A 17,943-nucleotide genomic window follows, 5' to 3' on the forward strand; every position below is an offset into this window, starting at 1 on the left:
CCTTTTATTAAAGTTTCATATGACAAGTGGTTGACAGATGAAGCAGGGGACAAAGAGGTAGACGCATTTCACGCAAATGTTAGTGCTAGTCATTACCATTACCTAAATACTAGTTGCCAGTGGCCCCAATCCTGATTTTAAATCAATGACTTAGAACAAGTATGTATGAAGACTGCTACATTTTCTCTGCTTTCCCAAATCTGCTAATCTCATCTAGGTCAGTGAGATAGATAGCATTGAAGCCAGTGAGTAAAAATAACAAGCATTAGCAGCCCACATTTTTTAACACAACATGTACAGGGACATGCTTGTATAAGTTAAAGCGGACGTCCATCCTAAAATGGACCTTCCGCTCATCGGAATCCTCCCCCCCTCCAGTGCCACAATTGGCACCTTTTAGGGGGGAGGGGGGTGCAGTTACCTGGATAATCCAGGTAACTGCACCCACTTCCGGGATAGCTCTCTGCGGAAAGGGGCGTAGATTACGCCCCTTTCCGCAAGTGCCCGTCCCCTTTCGCAAGTGCCCCGCTGCCTGCTGGGAAACACACAGATCCCAGAGGCTGCGGGGACCGTCCTTATTGCGCAGCGGAACTCGCGCATGCGCAGTAGGGAACCGGGAAATGAAGCCGAAAGGCTCCATTCCCTGATTCCCATACCCAAGATGGCGGCGGCAGCACCCGAGTGACGATCTAAAGATCGGCTTCGGGTGCCGACATCGCGGGCGTGCTGGACAGGTAAGTGTCACTATTTTAAAAGTCAGCAGCTGCAGTATTTGTAGCTGCTGGCTTTTAAAAAAAAAAAAAAAACGCGGAGTCCCGGCGGACTCCCGCTTTAACAACTTCACTGCCCATCTTGGTTTTTCTGCCAGCACACCTTACCAAAATTCAATAACTTTTTAAAAACAGTCCTTGCTAACTCTTTTATTCAGAATACCTTTTCAAGAAGTACCCAGCACAAACAGCTATAACAAGTTCCATAGCTTCAGATATAGAGTCTTTGATAATGATAGCAGTTGTGCTAGGGAACTATAGAGTCTTTTTTGCAGGTTTGACTTCTAGTTGTTTCTGTACTTGTGCCTGCCTTCAACACTCCCTTAGAAGAGCGATGGCACTAAGCAACCATGATAGGGTTTACAGTCAGCACTCTACCCTAGACAGTAGAGTTTAAAGCCACCAGTCTGTCTTGTCTTTTAGGGTGCTCTGTGCTCAACCAACTCTACAAAAAAAAATATTGTAGGAGTACCACCTATCAATACATTACTGGAAACCTGAGACACATACCAAAATAAAAGAAAAGAAACACAGAAGGGTTGCCCCTGGGATTGTATGAGCAAAGGATAGAAAACCACATAGGGAAATACGAATGTAGCGCCGGTACTCCTGAAGAGTACCTGCTATGTATGTAAATTTCGTTTTTGCCCAAAACTATAGTTGAGTTTTGGGGTTAACTGTTCTAAATTATGCTTTGGCATCAGTTTGGCTGGGCTGTATTGAGGTTCTGCCTGGTCATAGGTGGGATTTGCACCTGTGAGAGGCATAGGAAAGTAGTCTGGTTTGACGCATTGGGTACCAATCTCTTTCTCTGAGCCAATCAGTGGGCGCGTTTGTCTCGCTGTGTATTCCGGGAGAGGGTACTTAAAGAGGGATTCCGCCCAAAAAAAAAATATTAAAAGCCAGCAGCTATAAATACTACAGCTGCTGACTTTTAATAAATGGACACTCACCTGTCCCGGGTTCCAGCGATGCCGGCAGCCGAGGCCGATCGACCGCTCGGGAAGTAAAGCGAATCAGCTTCACTTCCCGGTTCCCTACTGCGCTTACGCGAGCTGCGCCGCGCAATAGGAAATCTACGCGCTGTCACTGGGACCCGTGTGTGTCCCAGCAGACAGCGCGGCAGGGCAGGAAATGGCGTAGACTCCCGTGGGAGTCTATGCCCGGAAGTGGGTGAAAATACCTGTCTTTGATGGGTATCTCCACCCCCCTCCCCCCTGAAAGGTGTCAATTGTGACACCGGAGGGGGGGGGGTTCCGATCAGCGGAGGTTCCACTTTAGGGTGGAATCCCACTTTAAGGCACTAAAGTCCCGTGGTTCAGGGCTCCGGCCCAGAAGTTGTTGCTGACTCCCTGGTCCTGGTCCTCCTGCTAGAATCACTTGTTGGCTGCTAGATCCAAGGTCAAGGATTTATCCAACAGTTAAAGAATCCAGTTGCAAGTGGCTATTCCTTGGATTATATACAGAGTGACTTTTATTGAAGTTAGCGGTTCCAAGCACTTGAGCGAAACTTTATCCCTATACCCTCTATTCCCACCAAAGAGACTGAGTTTATTCAACTGTTTTATGCAAATAAAAATCCTAAAAAGGAACTCAAGTGTCGGTCTCTACAGTTACTGGGTCATCAAGCCACTCCTTCGGGGTTCAGTGCTACACATGTGGACTCGTAGTCTGGGATTTGCCATTACCTCTCACAATGGAGAAAGACATACATGTGAGTTTATTGCAATAGAGGGTGAAGTTTTTGGACTGCGCCATTTTTGACCAAGGCAAAGACTTTCACTGTGGTGTGTAAGTGTGGGAGGAGCCCTGCAGAAAAGCCCGCGAAATTGCAAAACCAGAGGAGCCACTGGGAGGAGTCTACGCCTGTTTCGTCTTCCTACACGAGGCACCGCATGAGTGTGTCACAGGTACGGAGTGGAGCTTGTCACGTTTGCTTAGCTGCAGAAAAGGAAGTTCTGAGCAACCATGTTTTTCCATGTTCTGGGTGTACCGTCTGCTCCAGGACCTAGGATGCCATCAGTCAGAGGTCCTACAAGTATGCAGATACCTGGCACCATGCTGACTGACACTGGAATTCGCCTGCTGCCACAGGGGCGGTTCATACTTCATACTGCTGGGGATGTTGAGGCCCTCGGTATGCTCTGTAGAGGATGTGATGGTCTAATAGCAAGTCCTCGACCGTTTACTCGATGTCGGAGATGTGGGGACTATGTTTTTAAGGTGGAGCAGCCTACTGAATTGCCTCGGGCTTATCACATGGACTGGGCCACGGGCGTGGCAACCAAGGAGGCTGTCGTGTATGCTCTGGCTGTGAGGCCTACGGCTTCGACCTCATCCACCGTCGCTGGCAACTTAAAGAAGGACATTACCCCCTTTTCAAACCCGAGAGGCTACCCCGGAAGTCGTGGACAAGGCTTCGGTTAGGGACACTGCCACTGTGCCTGGTCCAGAGAAGGGAGAACAGCAAAGAATCCCCTATCGTCGAGGTGGCAGGCCGCCACCAAGCCCTGCTGGACCCAATAAGTGAAAAATGGTAGATATGGTGAAGCATTGGAGAGCATTGAGCACCTCTACCAAGAATTACCTACCGGCAGAGGAGTTACCAGACTCGGATATAGACTCCAATTCTGATGCGGGAGATGACGAGTACTTTGAGCCTCGGCTACCGTGAGTTGTTTGTTACTTTTAACAAAATAGTGTGCCTGAAAAAAATATATAAAACTGCCCGACAATGACGAGACTCACCAGGTCTCAGAGACCCTTGAAAAAGCGTATGGCAACAGAGTATGGACTTGAGGTTGTTTACATGCCCAGAGAAATCATGGACATTATTGAGGAAAATCATGAGAAGTGGTATTAGGAACATGTCTGGGACTACCTTAAAGTTCTAAAGCCACTTCGTAAGAAGGCTTTCTGCCAAAAAATGTATGAACGTCTTCTGGGATGTCTACAACACTGGAGCTATGGTCGGCACATCTACGCGGACAAAGTTGTTGTTTGCAGGCCAGATAAAGACAGTGCTGTGTACTTCATCTCTACTGTGGATGAACATGGAAGAGACTTATGTAGCGGGGTCTCTTTAAGGACTATAAATCTACTGTTCCCAGAACCCCGCTGGTTCCCAGGATGTTTGGAGTTATGCCCCAGAGACTCATGGGGGAGGACATATAAGGAGGGGGAGAGGCCTAGTTCGTTTTTTTTGGACACCCCCCCCCTCTCCTAGCAAGAGGAGGTCTGTGCTGAACTGCTGGAGGCACAAGGCCTGAAGCCTGGGCCTTGTGCTCTTTTCCAAAGAGCCCTCTGCCAGCCTAGCTGCACCTGAGAGACATTTTCTCATCCTTGCTGCAGTACACCAGAAGGATTGAAGACTCGGAGGTCGGTGGATTCCTGTTCCTAGACGAATCGGCGGAGGAAACGGACTTGGACTTGTCCGGGTGGTGAGAGCTGTTTAAAGACAGATACTTTATCTTTATTATTCATTTGGATTACAAAGTTGTTCTTCAAGTGCACTACCGAAAGTTTGCTAGCGAATATTGTTTCACTGGACTTCCATCTAGATCAGTCAGGCCTGACTGCATAGGTAGATAGTGCTGGGTGTTAGTTTACCCATGCGGGGAAGTAGCTGAAAAAGGGCAGCGTTAGAGTTGCATAGCAATACTTTATTATGCTGATTACTCTGTTTATCTTTATTACTGGTTACTGCAGGGACCTGCTTATATGTTGCAAACCAAATGTTCGATTCATGTTATTCCTTTTAGAAAAACAACAAGTAAAGTCAGTTATATACTTTTAAAGATTGTCTATGAGCTTGAGTTATCCACCCACGCACACACACATATTTAGAGTATAAGCGATTTAATGTGTATTGCTAGATACTAACTGTGCCAGAGTGGGTAGAGCAGATTGCCGGGGGGGGGGGGGGGGGGTTGGCGGAGCTGTGCTCAGGGCCCAAACCAAACTTGCGGCCCTCTTAAGTGAGGGTATCACTATACGTGGGGGCTCGTAAATCCGGGATTTCTGAGACAGCGGTGAACACGTCAGAGGTACCGGCATGGACCCACAGGGAGTCAGAGCGTGGTGTGAAGCGGCTAAGGCCGACCCAAGTCAGTCAGTGGTCATTAGCCTCCCAGGGGAGAAATGGTCGACTGAGACCGTAGAGGAGTTAATGAAGTCAGTGTCCCCAGGTGATGGAGATAAAATCAGACCCAGACATCTCATATCAGTACGCGCTAGTGGAATACTGGGATGGGATGCCGGAGGCTTGCAAGCGCAACTGTGTACGGACACAAGACAACAGATCCTATAGGTTGGCGCACACAACAAAGGAGGAGCCATCGCCAACGTGATCACAGCAGGCTGCGGCCCGTACCTCACCCGAGAGTCTCAGATCAGCACCGGCCACCCTTAGCGCAGAGCTGTGTGCTGTCCTGGGGGAGATTGTGGCCCAGTGCAAGAAGGATCCCACAGATTACCCGATGTCGGGGTACAGAAAACTCCGGATGTTTTCAGGGAGGAAACCTGTACCTTCGGAAGAAGAGGGATTTGAAGAGTGGTTAGATAGCGCAACTCAGGCACTAGAGGAATGGGAAGTTCCAGAGCGCAGAGAGAAGCAGAGGATTGTGGAAAGTCTAAAGGGGCCTGCTCTAGAGGCCGTACGCAACCTGAAGATGAGCAAGACAGACTGTAATGCGCAGGAGTACCTAGATGTATTACAGAATGTGTTTGGTGGGACAGAGAAAATCTCTGAGCTTGCTTATCAGTTAGAGCATTGCTACCAGAAGAAAGGTGAAAAACTATCAGACTACATGGGACGTTTAGATAAAATCCTGCATAGGATGATCCTAAGGAAGGGGATCAGCCCAGGGAAAGTAGATGAGGCCCGTGCTCAACAGGTACTGAGGGGAGCTCAACCCATGGATCCTATTGCATGGACACTGCGTGCCCGACAGGATGGGAAGAATCTGGAGTACACTGACCTCATCCGAATGATCAGAGAGGAAGAGGCCCTACTGGAAGAGAAAAGGGAAGAACATCTCACGAGCCCGTCAAACAACCGGTAGCAATAGTTACACCGGCCATGACTCCCGCTAGAGATAAGGAGGTGGACACTTTGAAGTTACAGATGTCCCAGGTGATGGAGATGTTGACTGCTATGATGGCGAAAGGTCAAGGGGGAGCCGAGAAACCAAGTCCTAGGAAGGAGTTGTTTCCAGATACACCAACACCAAGATCCACTCGAGACCGAGAAGAGATGTTATGCTACAACTGCGGGGGCAGAAGAAGAAGATAGATAACCGCCAGCCGGCGGGAAACTCCAGAGTGCCCCGGTGAGGGAGTCAACTGGGTGCCTATGCCTTTCAGTGAACTCCAAACTGAATAGAAGGAAGAGAAAGAGAGAAAACCAGACCCCTCAGAAGGAATGTCTACAAATAAGAAACAATAACATCCCTCAGCGGGTTTGTACTCCCATTACTGTGGGGAGGGTCAATGCATACCAGGCTCGAAAAAGAATAAAGTAAAAAACCAACTGGATGAAGACGGGTCCCCAGAAGAGGGTGGCCTCAACCCGGCCCTACCCAGAAGAATTGGTCGGCCCATCCCCCACTGTCTCCATCCAGGTGGAAGGAGTCTACACGAAGGCCCTCCTGGACACTGGAGCTCAAGTGACTTTGTTGTACAGAGACTTCTATGATAGACACTTGAGCCATTTGCCTATACAGAAGATAGAAGAGCTGGAGATATGGGGCCTGGGAGCTCAGAGTTTCCCCTACGATGGTTACCTGCCCATAAAGCTGACCTTCGATCCATCTGTGGCGAGGAAAACAGAGGTGTTTGACACCCTGGCAGTTGTGTGTCCTAGACCGCCCGGGGCCAGCAAGATGTCCCTCATCATAGGGACCAATATGGATTTGGTGCGAAGACTTCTGACCCCTCTAGTGAAGACGAGAAACCATCAAGATCCCAATATCCATCCCATGCTGAAGACAGCCTACCAACGGTTGGTCCTAGAGCAGAAGACCCCAGGAGAGGGGAAAGGGAAGGTGTGGAGACTTGGGAGAGAAGGAGTGGTGCTGCAGCCCGGAGAGGTAGCCTGCCTCAGGGCCACGGTGAAGCTTACCTGGGAGCAGCCTGGCCCCTTTGTCATGCTGGGATCCGATCCAAGGGAGGACCACTCAGGCCTGGAAGTGATACTGGAAGTGATTCCAATCAAGGCCCTGAAGAAGGCTTGAGGAAGAGTCCCAGTGAGTGTGAGAAACCCTACGGAGAGACCCATAGAGATCCCTGCCAGGATGCTGTTGGGGCAGGTGAGTCCTGCGGCCCCAGTCAGCTGGTCAGAAGTAAAAGGAACGGGTGAAGGAGGAGATGTTTGGGAAAAACTTTCCATGGAGAACCCGGACCTACCTGGAGCCTGGAAGGAGAGAGCCAAGGCCCAGCTGACTAGATGGGAGAGGATTTTCTCAAAGGATGAGTTTGATGTGGGATGTGCCAGGAGTGCCACCCACCGAATCCGCCTCCAAGAAGACAAACCCTTCAGGGAAAGGGTTAAACGGGTCCCTCTAGCTGATCTGGAGGATCTGAGGGAGCAGCTTGCGGAGTTGAAGAAGACTGGTGTGATTCGGGAGTCTAGAAGTCCCTATGCCTCCCCCATAGTGGTGGTCAGGAAAAAGAATGGGCCGTTGAGGCTTTGTATCGACTACAGGACTCTCAACAGGAGGACCATCCCTGACCAGTATACCACACCGAGAATAGAGGATGCCCTACAGAGTTTGTCTGGTGCCAAGTGGTTCAGTGTAATGGACCTCAAGAGTGGGTACTACCAAATCCCCATGCACCAGGAAGACCGAGAGAAGACGGCTTTCATAACCCCAGTGGGATTCTTTGAATTCAACAGAATGCCTCAGGGCCTGTCTGGAGCCCCTGCTACCTTTCAACGTCTCATGGAGAAGACCGTTGGAGACATGAACCTCGTAGAAGTCCTTGTGTACTTGGACGATGTCATTGTCTTCAGGAAGACTTTGGAAGAACATGAGGCCAGGTTGGAGAAGGTGTTGAGAAGACTCAGCGAAGAGGGACTCAAGCTTTCTCCCGAGAAGTGCCGGTTTTACCAATCCTCTGTGAACTATCTGGGACACATAGTGTCTGAAAAGGGAGTGGCTACAGACCCTGAGAAGTTGGAGGCAGTTACCTCTTGGCCAAGACCGACAACAGTCACAGAGCTCAGATCTTTCCTGGGGTTCTGCTCCTATTATAGAAGATTTGTGGATGGGTTTGCCCGGATTGCCAAGCCACTAAACGAATTGCTCAAGACTGAAGGAGAAGAGGATGGCTTGGGACCTAGGAGGGCCGGTGAGTCGGTTCAAGATCAGTGGAACCCAAGGTGTGAAGAGGCTTTCCGAACCTTGAAGAGGAGCCTTACCACGGCCCTAGTCCTGGCCTATGCCGACCCCACCAGATCATATGAGCTACATGTCGATGCCAGTCATGAGGGCCTAGGCGGAGTGCTCTATCAAGAGTATGAAGAGCAGCTGCGACCAGTGGCCTATGTGAGCCGGAGCCTGACTCCCTCAGAGAAGAACTACCTCACTCATAAATTGGAGTTCTTGGCCCTCAAATGGGCAGTAGTAGACAAACTGAAGGACTATCTCTATGGGGCGGAGTTTACCATAAAGACAGATAACAATCCTCTGACCTACCTCTTCACTACTGCAAGGTTAGATGCAACCGGACACAGATGGTTGGCTGCATTATCCGGATTCAACTTCAGTCTAAAGTACAGACCAGGGGCTGGAAATAGGGATGCAGATGCCCTGTCCCGAAGATCTCATGTCATGGTCAATGACTGGGAAGACTGGACCCAGGTAGCACCGGAAGGAGTGCGAGCACTCTGTCAGGGTGCTGAGTTTCAAGCAAGAGGGGGCTCCAGAGCAGAGGAGATAGGAGTCACCGCAGTGGGAGTCCCTCAACCCTACTGTGGGGTAACACAACTAGCAGAGGAACTCCTGCCAAAGCTGTCCAGAAAGGAGCTGAGCTATGACCAATTGGAAGACCCCATGGGGAGATTGGTCCTTGAAGCTTTGGAGAACGAGAATCCAGAGGGACTTCGACATCACCCTTCCAAGGAGGCTCGTCTGCTGAGGAAAGAGTTGGATAAGCTACAAGTACATCAGGGAGTGGTCTACCAAAGGGGCCCCTCTGATAACTCAGAAGATAAGTGGCAGTTGTTTCTCCCAGAGAAGCACCGAGAGACGGTACTAATTGCCTTACATGACCAGCATGGCCATCTAGGGGCGGAGAGAACTTTCCAGCTTGTCAGAAGCCGGTTCTATTGGCCCTGTATGAGGGCAGAAGTGGAGGAATATTGCCATTCTTGTGCACGATGCATCCAGAGGAAGACTCTACCCCATCAAGCTGCCCCAATGGGCCACCTACAGAGTCAGGGTCCAATGGATCTGGTGTGCATTGACTTTCTCTGCCTCAAACCCGATTTGAGTGGATTGGGAAATGTTCTGGTGGTAACCGATCATTTCACCCGTTATGCCCAGGCTTTCCCCACCAAAGACCAAAAGGCCTCCACTGTGGCCAAGGTGCTCATGGAAAAATACTTTGTCCACTATGGATTACCACAGAGAATCCACTCAGACCAAGGAAGGGACTTTGAGAGTCGTCTGATCCGGAACCTACTGGACTCATTGGGAGTAGAGAAGACCAGGACTACACCTTATCATCCACAAGGAGATGCCCAACCTGAGAGGTTTAATCGGACCTTACTAAACATGCTTGGAACTCTAGAGACAGAGAAGAAGCAACACTGGAGCCAACACATATCAGCTTTGGTGCACGCTTACAACTGCACCACAAGTGATGTGACGGTTACTCCCCCTACCGGCTCATGTTTGGGAGAGAAGCAAGATTGCCGGTGGATCTGGCCTTTGGCATTTCCCTAGACCATGCCCTGCTACCTCCCACAAGGGATATGTGGACCGACTTAGACACAATTTGAAAGTGGCCCATGAACAAGCTCAGGCGGCCTCGGACCAAAGGGGAGCCCGCAACAAGAGGAACTTCGATCTGAAGGTTCGAATGCAAGACCTGCAGCCTGGGGACCGTGTACTGCTACGCAATTTGGGGATCCCTGGGAAGCACAAGCTTGCTGATAGATGGAGATCGAGCCCTATGTCATTTGCAGAAAGCTACCTGGATTGCCTGTGTATAAGTTAAAACCAGAGGGGAAAGTGGGGCCCTTGAAGACTTGGCACAGGAATCATTTGCTCCCGCTTACTAAAGCAGTCAGAATACCTCCAGTGAGAAATCCACCTGAATCTGTTTCCATTCTGGATACCCCGGGACCTAGCACTCGGTCTCAGACCTCCCGGGTTAGAGATGGACAAGATTCCCAACGAGGTGAAGGTGGAAGAGGAGAGCTTGAGTGGCTGTGGCCTTCATCAACTCCAGGAAATTCTGCCATAGATCTCCCACCTACTGAGGATACACAGGATGGGACACTGAACCCAGAAGCTACAGAGTTCATTCCATCTAGTGGTGTGCCTGAAGGCTGGGAAGATATCCCTAGCATTTACTCAGAAGAGGAAAGGACCGATGTTCCAGAACCAGTGATGCTGTAAGAGTGTGTTCCTGAAGTAGAACCTGTGGCACCAGAGCCTAAAGTCCCAAGAGAACAGAGAGCTCGCCGAGTTGTGAGACCCCCCAAGAAGCTAACCTACTCTCAAATGGGGGAGAGCTCTGAGGACTCTGTTGTGACTGCTCGAAGAAGTGCTGAACGCTCTAATCCCTCCACTGACCATTTGGTGGAGGGCAACCCCAGCTCACTCTCTGGCACAGTTAGGCAGGCCACTCATGCCAGTGTGACCTGTGGGACAGGGAATCCCACCTCTGAGTTCTGGTGGAAATTCCCTGTACCAACATCATACCCAGCACTTTCAAAATTGGTACAGGATATGTGTTAAAAGTTTATCTTTGGGGACCAAAGAGTTTAAGTGGGGGGAGTGTGTAGCGGGGTCTCTTTAAGGACTATAAAACTACTGTTCCCAGAACCCCGCTGGTTCCCAGGATGTTTGGAGTTATGCCCCAGAGACTCATGGGGGAGGACATATAAGGAGGGGGAGAGGCCTAGTTCGTTTTTTTTTTTGGACACCCCCCCCTCTCTTAGCAAGAGGAGGTCTGTGCTGAACTGCTGGAGGCACAAGGCCTGAAGCCTGGGCCTTGTGCTCTTTTCCAAAGAGCCCTCTGCCAGACTAGCTGCACCTGAGAGACATTTTCTCATCCTTGCTGCAGTACACCAGAAGGATTGAAGACTCGGAGGTCGGTGGATTCCTGTTCCTAGACGAATCGGTGGAGGAAACGGACTTGGACTTGTCCGGGTGGTGAGAGCTGTTTAAAGACAGATACTTTATCTTTATTATTCGTTTGGATTACAAAGTTGTTCTTCAAGTGCACCACCGAAAGATTGCTAGCGAATATTGTTTCACTGGACTTCCATCTAGATCAGTCAGGCCTGACTGCATAGGTAGATAGTGCTGGGTGTTAGTTTACCCATGCGGGGAAGTAGCTGAAAAAGGGCAGCATTAGAGTTGCATAGCAATACTTTATTATGCTGATTACTCTGTTTATCTTTATTACTGGTTACTGCAGGGACCTGCTTATGTGTTGCAAACCAAATGTTCGATTCATGTTATTCCTTTTATAAAAACAACAAGTAAAGTCAGTTATATACTTTCAAAGATTGTCTATGAGCTTGAGTTATCCACCCACGCACACACACATATTTAGAGTATAAGCGATTTAATGTGTATTGCTAGATACTAACTGTGCCAGAGTGGGTAGAGCAGATTGCCGGGGGGGTTGGCGGAGCTGTGCTCAGGGCCCAAACCAAACTTGCGGCCCTCTTAAGTGAGGGTATCGCTATACTTAGTTTTGCCAGATCCCCGGTTTTACTGGTGAACTGCACTTTGAACTGAGTCTTTGATTGCAAGAAGGGTTTCTCTCCCTCTTTGTTGCATTTTTCTTGAAAGTATAAAGATTGTGGGTATTTTAGACAGGTCAGTTGCCAGAGAACTGCGTGTCAAGATCACCGTATGGGTCACAGTACTTACTTTCAGGGAAGGACTTGCAGTTACAGCGGCTCAGACCACTAGGTGGCATGGGTCAGCGCAAAACGCAGTGGTTCTTTTGTTTTAGGAAAAGACTAATTAAAGCACTTAGTTGTTTTAGTAAAAAAAAAAGTTTTAGACTTAGAAGAGATAAGTCTCTTCTAAGGTACAATATATACAAATGTATGAATGTATAAGCATAGTAGGTAACAGCATGACTGATAGACAGGGCAGATATTATAGATCAAATAATACTCACAGAGTGACTCTCTTTGATGAATCATAGTACACGTCAGAATTCACATAGACAGGAGTTGTATTGCCAGATTGTCTCATTGCACGTTTAGAGTACTCTAGGATGTGGTTGGGGGGGTATAATTTGATATGATATGTTGTATGAGATAATAATAGCATACAGCATTTTTGCCACGGGGACACCGGTACCCATGAGGATCGACATAAAAGGATACGAATCTGGCACAAAAATTATATTCGTATAGGAAAAATGTCAAAAAAGGGGCAAAAAAAGTGGGGCATAAGGGGGATTTTATATCGGTATGAGGGAATGATAATGCATGCATCAGCACGCCACGCAAATGCAAGTGTGCAGATGCACACATAGGGAGGCTGTAAAAGTATTAGCCTCGTGGTTATAGCACATCCCAATGGTAAAGTGGAGAAAAGGAAGCAAATCAAAGGAAAATAGATACTGTAAATAAGATTTACTTTAGACTGCCCTTTAAGGTGAGATTTCCCTCATCAGGGGAGTTGTGTGATCCTGGCTGTATAGCAGCCAACTAATACAGGTGCCTATTTATATAGGCAGGGAGGTCAGTCAGTACATGCAAAAAGTTCAATGCCTGGGGCTGATAGACATCAGGTGGACAGAGGGGCCTCTATGGGATTGACAAGCCTCTCCGATCACCTTTGTCATTGAAGTGTCCGAGGGCTCATCTAACTGATGATCACCCGGCACATGCGGCGTCCGGCATCAGCACGCTCAAGGAGTGATGACGTCAGACGTCGCAAAAGGATGCAGATACGCTAGGTGGGTGGTACATCTAGGTCAGATGGAAAAGACCGGTCGACACATGCACGGACCAGCGTTAAACACCAATCCATGGTGCAGCACAGGGACTGAGCCGAAAGGGAATGCCCCGAGATGCCAAAGACATCAGGGGGCCTCGCATGCCAGGGAGCTCCGGTGGAAGAAAAAAGTGGCTGATAATGGTGATCATCAAGTGAGTATTCAAAAAACTGTGCGAGGGGACATGAAGTGAGGAGATGAAACAAACCCTGAACAATGGGAAAACTGAAAAACAACAAGAATATTATTAGACAGTATAATAAAAGTACATATACTGTACATATTAGAAATCACTCATGCTGTGTATTGTACATAAGACACTCAAAGGATAAATATAAAGAAACAGAATAGTCACAATATATGCAAAGCATAGCAGGGGAATAAAGTACATCGAAGAAGAGTATGATAAAGCATGGAGTTGACACAGATGAATAAGTTGACCATGGTTATACCCCAGGGAGAAGCCACAAAGGGAGAATGAGGATAAAGATAACACAAATGGATGAGTGGGCAAGAACTTTAGCAGTATGGTACCACCTCCCATCATGTTTCGAGCTGATTGAAATTGTCAGGTGAGGCGAGGTGACAGATGCACACCGTAGGGATCAGGAGTGCACCACAAGGTTGTGGACCCTACGGCTGACTGCTGTGGATGGGAGACAGGTTCCACCGGGGTTAGAGCGTAAGATTCCCTGGGGCGCGGAGTCTAAGAGCCAGCAGGTGTTCACCAGAGCCTCGAGTGGTGAGGATGGACTTGGCTGCAACTGGCTCCAGGTCGCGACCGCCAGGGTCCTCCAGCTCACACCCACAGTAGGCAACAGGGGGATATGGATGATGAGGTACAAAGCCAAGGACGGGGCCACGAGCAGACAGGAATAGTCAGGGACACGCAAGGTTATAAAAACCACCAGGTGGAAGTGGCTGGCCTCTTAGTCTGAACACATGAGGGGAGGTAAGCAAACAGGAAGATCACTGCACAACCATGACAGTACCCTCCCTTTTATGAGGCCTCCCCCTACCCCGCCTGAGTCCAGGCTTAAAGGGAAACTCCATATGGAACCTCCTCAACAGACGAGGAGCAAAGACCTCAGATGCAGTGATCCAAGACCTCTCCTCAGGGCCCAACCCTTTCCAACTTTACGAGGTACTGAAGAATGCCTTTACGGAGCTGGGAATCCAAAACTTGACTAACCTCGTATTTTAGATTATCCTCAGAGACCGAAACCGAGGTAGGGAGAGGACGAGAGGACTTGAGGACTAAAGGCTTTTTAGGAATGGGTAAGGGCATGAGAAGATCAGGAGTCTGAGCAGGGTCCCCCACACCCTTAAAGATAAGCTGGGCATCCATAACAGGACCACCAGACTGGGCAGAGGTCAGTGGATCCCTGAGGTCAGGTTGGTTAGAAGGTGACATGTCACAAGAGTCAGGCTGGATAGCTGCAACACAAACAGAATGCAGAGAACCCTGAGAAAAAGATTGAAAACCCCTCCTGGCCGAATGAGGTATTCTATCCAAAGGATGGATTAAGCCTCTTAAACTGGTTTGAACAGACATAGTAGCAGTAGGGTGAGGCCAGGTCACCGAAGGTGCTGAACAAGAAGCAGGAAGCTCATTGGGCATGGGCTGGACTGGCATAACTGGTGCAGAGGTCGACTGAATAGTATTGTCAGGTGTAGCGACCATCTCAATCGCATCACAGGGCATAGCAACTGTGGAACTTGCAGACAAGTTAGCCTGGCTCTGCGTCCAAGGGAGATTAGGGACAGGCAAAGGTAAATGGTTATGCAAACTGGAGTGAATGATCGACTCAGGTTCATAGGTGGGCCCTTCATCCAGAGTACCACATGACCTAGAGAGTGCATCAGTCCAACTATTGCAGGTCGCATCCCAGAGATCGCTATATACAGTGGGAAGAGCAGAATATACTGGGATGGTGGTAACAGGAAGTTTCTCCTTTGGGGTACCCTTGAGTAGGCAGGAAGAGGAACAGGAGGAACCCCAAGCCAGGATCTGTCCAGCAGACCAGTCAACGTGTGGAGAATGGAGCCGTAACCAAGGAAGACCTAATATGATAGGAGATGAAGCCTTAGGTAAGACAAGGAAGGATATCCACTCCTGGTGGAGTGTCCCTACTGACATCTTAACAGGAAGAGTCTGAAAGCGGATAGGGCCCCCTGGGAGAACCGTGCCATCAATCGCCAAGACCACCAATGGTGTTGTAAGGGGCAAAAGGGTAAGTCTCGTGGAGGATGCAGTTTCCCAATCCATGAAATTGGCAGCGGCTCCAGAATCCAGATGTGCTGAGACCGAAGGAGAGGAAGCACCGACATGAAGCAACACAGAAAGGAGAAGACGAGAAGGTGAAGGTGATATTTCAGAGTCTAATACTCCACCTTCCAGATGTATTAGCCCTGAGCGTTTTTCCAGACGAAGAGAACAAGTGTCACGGAAATGACCTTTGGCCCAACAATAGAGACATAGACCCAGAGTTCTGCACCTAACACGTTCTTCAGGAGATAACTTAGTCCAGCCCAACTGCATAGGTTCCTTGGTAGGCAGGGGGTGCTCCTCGGATCGAAGAGAAGGGACTAGGGGCTCAGGCTGCCTAAAGAACGGGGAGTGCTGGCGTCTCTTTTCCAGGGCCCTCTCCTGAAAGCAAATATCGATCTGGTTACACAAGGTGATGACACTGTCCAGATCAGTAGGAAGAGATCTTCCTGCTAATTCATCCTTCACTCTATCAGAGAGGCCATGTAAAAAGGTTGCAACTAGGGCCTCATTATTCCAGCTCAATTCAGCTGTGAGGATACAGAACTGAAGAGCATACTGTCCCACAGACGCGGACTCTTGACGGAGACGTAAAAGAGTGCTAGCCGCTGAGGAGACACGACCCGGTTCCTCGAAGATATTCCGAAAAAGTTTCAAGAAATCAGACAGGCTAAAAACCACTGGATCATTCAGTTCCCACAGAGGGGCAGCCCAAGCTAACGCCTCGCCGGACAGGAGGGATATGATATATGCAACTTTTGCCCAATCGGACAGGAAGTTCTGGGGCTGAAGTTCAAAATGAATTGTGCACTGGCTAAGGAACCCCCTGCAAGCCTTGGAGTCCCCAGAGAAACGGGCCGGAGCTGGTAGTTGTAATGAATGTGTGGCTGCGACTGATGCGATAGGTGCAGCGGGAGATAGAGGTTGAGTTTGTTGAACCGGGGGTCCTAATGAGGCCTGAACGTGTTCAACACGGGATGCGAAATCCTGAAGGAATCGCATCACCTGGGTCTGATGTGATTCTTGGGTCTCAAGTCTGCGAACTAAGCTCTGCAATGGATCATCTGCAGGAAGCAGCATGTCAGCCGGGTCCATGGCTGATCAAACTGTCAGGTCACCTTGAGGCGAGGTGACAGATGCACACTGTAGGTATCAGCAGTGTTGTGGTTGTGGACCCTACGGCTGACTGCTGTGGACGGGAGACAGGTCCCACTGGGGTTAGTGCGTAAGATTCCCTGGGGCGCGGAGTCTAAGAGCCAGCAGGTGTTCACCAGAGCCTCGAGTGGTGAGGATGAACTTGGCTGCAACTGGCTCCAGGTCGCGACCCCCAGGGTCCCCCAGCTCACACCCACAGTAGGCAACAGGGGGATATGGATGATGAGGGACAAAGCCAAGGACGGGGCCACGAACAGACAGGAATAGTCAGGGACACGCCAAAAGGTCAGGATCACAGGCAAACAGGGATAGTCAAAGACACGCCAAAGTCGGTAACGGAACAACAGAAGAGCACACGGCAGGTAACAGGAAGCTAAACACACAAAGGAATACACAATGGTTGATCAGCACTGTTGGCTTGCAGTGCACAGGTTAATATAAGGTTCCCTGATAGGGCCTGGGGTGGAGCCATGCTTAGAGGAGAGGTTATAAAAACCACCAGGTGGAAGTGGCTGGCCTCTTAGTCTGAACACATGAGGGGAGGTAAGCAAACAGGAAGATCACTGCATAACCATGACATAAATGCCAGTTCATATGTATAGATGACCATAATCCACTAGGTTACATGTCTCTCACAAAGCCTCCACTCGAAAAGTCCTGTAAGAAGGGCTTAAGTTGAAAGATTTGTTTAGGCTAGGTGTTGAAGTGGCATCCAAGTCCGAGATCCATCTCAGCTTTCATTGTAGGAGGAGCTTGTTGAGGTCTCCTCCCCGTGAGCTTGGATGCAATCGGTCCAATACCAGAACAGACACTTTAGGGAAGTGGCCATTGTGAACCTGTGCCACATGCCTCCCAAAAAAGGAGGTCAGGGTTGCTGGTCTGCGTGGCCAGAATGTGACGGTAAGTTCTTTGCCATAGTTTTTGTGCAGTTTTGCCTATGTAGTAGCAGCTGCAGCCACACTGCAAAAGGTACACAACTGCCATAGTTTGGCAATGGGCAAGGTGTCTAGGGGTGAAGGTCCAGCCATTTGATAGTTATATATATTTTCAAGTGTCCATATATCTACAATAGGAGCAAGAGCCACATGGAAATGTGCCAACTAGTTTACATGGGTCACCCCTAGAGGATCCCCGAAATTCACTTTGAACTAGAATGTCACCTATAGAGGTGGCTCGTCTGTGCGACGTCGGTGACAAGGGGAGCAGGTGCATATGTGAAGGAAGGAGGGTAGGTGTGGTTCTGTTCTGGAGTGTAGTGTCACATACCCCAATATATTAGATTGTTGCACCAGGACACAGGTTATTTGCACTTTTGGTTCACACTATATAATTTGCCTTGGTTTTTGGTCTAAAATCCGAGATACATTTTATTTGGGATTTCTGGCAAGCCATATATGTGACGCTATACCCCAGAACCCCAGAACAAAGCCACACCTCCCTGCCTTCCTTCACATATTTAACTAATACATTCCACTTAGATGCATGTAATGGTAGAGGCAGCAGTTCTTGAATATTTTTCCATAAGGGCAGGACTTCAAAAATGTTTTTGGG

This window comes from Lithobates pipiens, unplaced genomic scaffold (genome assembly GCF_037356315.1).
Source record: "Lithobates pipiens isolate NorthernLeopardFrog02 unplaced genomic scaffold, aLitPip1_a1.2 Scaffold_16, whole genome shotgun sequence".
NCBI lineage: Eukaryota > Metazoa > Chordata > Amphibia > Anura > Ranidae > Lithobates > Lithobates pipiens.